We start from the raw sequence: 4,792 nt of genomic DNA, 5'->3' as shown, positions 1-4,792 counted from the left end.
TTTGCTTGGCAGTTACGGCTGACCAATACAAGGGTTCCACAGGCAAGCACCCAATCAGATCATCCTATGGTAGCGACTGTAGGAGATAAACCTTACCCACTCCACACAGGGGCATCATTATTTTGCTCCCCAGTGCAAAATAACCAGGAAGCCAAGGATCGCCAGCCACTTGAGGACAAACTCTTAATATGAAAGAGAAACCCCAAACAAACCAAAAGAAAAAGTGAACCAAACATAGATGCTGTGTGGGCAAAAAGAAAACTTCAAATGAATCAAGCAACTATAATATCCTCAGGGAGCCAAGAGAAGATGTTACTTGCACCAAACAAGAACAGGGCAGGGTAAACACAGAGCATTCTGAGGACAAAAAAGAACTCTTGAAAATTAAAAATGTGGAAAGCTCCATACAAGTATAAAGTGGAGAAGAGCCTTCCAGAAAACAGGGTAAAAAGACAGAGATGGAAAACAGAAGAGAAGGAAGGCAATGGGAGGTCCAATTCAACCAAACCAGGAGCCTAGTTCCTGAAAGACAATAAAATATGTGTGTGTGTGTGTATATATGTATATATATATATATATTAAAAAAAAAAAAAAAAAAAAGGAAAAGAATCCTCAAAGAGTGAGTTTCCACATCATAAGGCCTCCTGAATACACAGTAGGAGGGAGGGGAATCTATTGATTGTCAACAACATCCATCCTGGTGCCTAAGCTGGGAGCAAAGATACTTACTTCCAGATTCTACAGGGGAACGAAACAAAGTTATCAGCGATCAGAACAAAATCCCACGTCTCCACATCAACAATGGCAGTTGGAAGGCAATGGGGAAAAAAATGCCTTCAAGATTCCCGGGTTGGCGGGGGAGGGGGGCGTTATTCCCAGCCTGGCGTCCACAACCTAACTGCTCTCACCAAGCTAAGTGTGAAGACAGAAGGACACAGATACTTCCAGACACAGAAGTTCTCAAAAGCACCTCCCTCTATCTCTCTCGCAGGAAGATCCAGGAGCTCATACTCCACCCACATGAGGAGATTAGCCCAGGAAGACAGTGCAGGAGATCCCTGGAAGAGGATGTAACTCCAGGGAGGTGAAGACGTTCCAGGGTGACGGCCGGAGAGGTCCCACTGGTGACAGCAAAAGCCTAGAGTATCCGCTGCTTGATGTTGAAAAACAAAACAGTCCCTGGGAGGGCTCCTTAAATGTAAGTGGAGATTACCCACCTCCAGAGATTCTCATCAGTGAGTCTGGGATGGGGCCCAGGAACTGGCATTTCTAACAAGCTCCCAGGAAATGCTGTTGCTGGTTTGGTCCAAATGAGTCCCAGTGGTCCAGAGAGCCAACCCGGTTGAGACGGGAGCAGCCGAGGAGTTTCCCGGTGTTTGCAAGAAGATAAAAATCTATCAAATGCTTAACGCCCTCAAGTGTCTCGACAAGAAATGTATATAAAAGGAGGGGTGTTCGGTGTTATATGAATGAGCACGCAGAATCAAAGCAAATGGAAAAAAAACCTGGGTAACTATTAATTTCAGCGAAAACAAAATGCAGTGAGAAAAAGGAAAGTAATCACAATTGCAGCTGATCCTCAACTCACGGTGAAAAAGTGCTTCCAGAATCCTGACAAAGGGAACACTGAACGCTGATTGAAACAAAATTACCCAATAGCCACACGGGGGGGTGGTGGTGGTGGCTGGGGTGGGTGTACATATGAAACAGAAGAAAAGAGAGCTGAACCCTCCCGGGGGGCCGGGGGGGCCGCAGGGTGAAGTCAATGCCATGCCTGAAGCCAAAAATGCAACAAGGAGCCAGGGAAGCAAGTTCTTTAGAAAGGGGAAGACAGTTACCGTAAAACCAGCTGAAAGAATTAGACGCATTGCTTTCTGAGACGGGGTAAGTGAACACCTGATGAGCAGGTAGAATGCCAACGCAAATAAAAAGTTGTGATGAGGAGATAAACACAACGAACACACAAGGAAAAGGAAAACAACAAAAAGAAAGCGGTGCAGGGTAAAATTATGAGCTGGGTGACCTGGACCGGAGGAGAACAGGGAACCCAGCATGCAGGAGCGGAGCAGTACCTCATCTAGCCTGAGGGGGTCTTTTCTCTGCCTCCTGAAGGATCAGCGGGAAAGGTCACAGAGTAGGGAAAGCCGAGAAAGGTCACTGCAGGCAGAGAGAACGGATGTGCAGAAGTGGAGAAGCGTCGGCAGCAAGGAGATTCTGGGTGGCTGGGCACCTTGTGTTGAGGCTGGATGTCCCGGGGAAGGTGACTACCTTGTACTCCATTTCCTCGCGCTGGGAAATCGGACATAATCTTCTGTAGGCGACCAGCAGTCACTGGAGGTTTTTCACCCAGACAGTCAGATTGCTGCGTGGGCATTTTAGAAAAAGAGACGTAGGGAAGAAAAGAGGAAAAAGGAGTCGACGTAGAACGCTCTTGCTGGGGCGCCTGGGTGGCTCAGTTGGTTAAGCATCTGCCTCTTGATTTCAGCTCAGGTCACGATCTCCCGGTTCGTGAGTTCGAGCCCCGTGTCAGGCTCTGCAATGGCAGCGCAGAGCCCGCTTGGGATTCTCTCTCTCCCTCTCTCTCTCTGCCAAACCTCCCCCCACTCCATGCACACATGTTCTCTCCCTCTCTCTCTCAAAAATAAATAAATAAACTTCAAAAAAATAAAGGAGGCTGTTCCTAAGGTCCCATCCAAATCGTCAGAAAACCCCGTCAGCCCTACCCTGGAGCCAGAGCCCCCTCTAAGGCTACTGCCCTAGTCTGAGCCACCATGACCTTCAACCGGACTAATGCAGGCCTTAGCGGCCAGCTGCACCAACCCAAACCCCGTGAGCCTCAGCTGTGACACGGGCCACCGCTATGGTGTGAAGGTTTGCGCCCCACCCCCCACTCACAGGCTGAAACCCCAACTCACAAGGTGATGGCATTTGGAGGTGGGACCTTTGGGAGGTGATTAGTTCCGGAGGGTCCAGTCTTCCCGAAAGGGAGGAGTGCTTTTACACAAGAGTCCCGGGGAGTCCCCGACCCTTGTACTCTCTGAGGGCAGTGAGAAATCAGCAGTGTGCAACCTGGAAGAGGCGCTCACCAAGAACCCAGCCATGCTGGCCCCTGATCTGGGACTTCCGGCCTCCAGAACTGTGACAAATAAGTTTCTGTGGTTTATAAGCTACACAGCGTACAGTATTTTGTTACTGCAGCCCGGACAGACCAAGACAGAGACTGACCGTTACCACACCAACTAGCAGATGGCTTTCAGAGCTTTGGGCTCTGATTTAGGTGTTCAGACAGACTGGGGTTGAAATCCAGCCCCCCCCCCCCCCCCGTTTATTCACCATGTGGCCCTGGACCGAGAACAACGTTGTGGAGCCTCGATTTCCTAACCTGGCATGTGAAGATAATGACAGTTCCCCCACTCAGAGGTCTGGAGCGAGAATATAGAACCCAAATCCCACAAGCGCTTGGCTCGGAACAGGTCACCCAGCAAAGGCTCTGTATGTGTAACCTCTCTCTTCACACAAGAAGCCGAGGTCTCTCAGTGTCCCTTAGTCACCAGCGGGATGTGACAACCTCAACCTTGCCCATAAGCATTCAACACAGTTTACTTTCAGCCTTTATCAGTCCTTTCCAGCAAAAACGCTCCCCCCGAAGTCCCGGGCAATATGAAAGAGCCCGCATTTCCACCTGCTGAGCTTGTCTCCTTCTCGAATGGGCCAGAAACTCAGGCAACAAGACCACACACCTCAACTCAGATCCTACCAGACTTTATCCTTCAAAGAGGTCAAAGCAGCAAGGACCCAAGACAGTGATCACGTCACTCCTGATCGATGAACGCCTTGCTGTATGCCAGACCTCTCCGCATGACACCCGATCCCGCAACAGAGGTCACGCGAAGCCCCCATCAATCCCCTTCGTGCAGCTAGCCTGTGGCCACTGCCTCTCATGGAGAGTACAGTGACTTTGGGCTTAGACACGCATCTGTCACTTTGGCAAGTCACTTCACCTCTCTGTGCCTCAGTGTCCTCAAATGCACAGTGGGGTCACTGACAGAACAAACTCACAAAGCTGTTTTGGGGATTCAATGAGATAATTCAGGTAGACGATCCGGCTCAGGGCCCGGCACACAGTCAGCAATCAGCAGGTGTTAGCAGTATGATTTCCCATCATGGAGCTCAGCAGGTTGTGTTACAATCAAATGTTTACTTGCAGCCTTTTTCTGGAGGCTGTGAACCTCCAGCAGCAAGGGCGGGGTCTACCCTGCACGGGAATGTGGCGTCTTGGCCCCTCAGGACGGTGGCTGCCAGAAGGCGCTCATCAAACTTTGATTGTAGGGATGAATGAGTGAATGAATGAGTGCATGAATGCATACCAGGGTGGCAGCCGGGTTTACAGAGGCTAGTTGGGTCACTCACCCAGCAGGAAGCAGAAAGGATGGGTGGGGACCGCAGCCCCCCCCCTCCACCCCACCCCGTCCACCGTGCTCAGCCGGGCCCCTCGGCCAGCTGCGAATCCAAACCCGTGGTGCCACAGATGTGGAGACTGAGGCCCAGAGCGCTTTAGCGGCTGTCTGTGAACGCACGGCGGAGTCGGACGGAGCAGCCACTTCTGGGGGGCCCAGGGCGGTGCCCTCCTGTCACTCCACCGCTGCCCTCCCCTCCCCCACTCTGGAATGGCTCTCCAGCCCCCTTCCCAGGGCAGAGGGGAAGCCGGGGCAGGACCAGGTGCGCGCGTTGCCCGCGATCTCGCTCGAGTGCGCACGGGGCGCAGGAGGCCCGCGCCGCGCGCGCCCCACAC

Source organism: Herpailurus yagouaroundi, unplaced genomic scaffold (assembly GCF_014898765.1).
Source record: "Herpailurus yagouaroundi ecotype Mexico unplaced genomic scaffold, PumYag 28, whole genome shotgun sequence".
NCBI classification, from domain to species: domain Eukaryota; kingdom Metazoa; phylum Chordata; class Mammalia; order Carnivora; family Felidae; genus Herpailurus; species Herpailurus yagouaroundi.
This window is presented reverse-complemented; position numbering follows the sequence as displayed.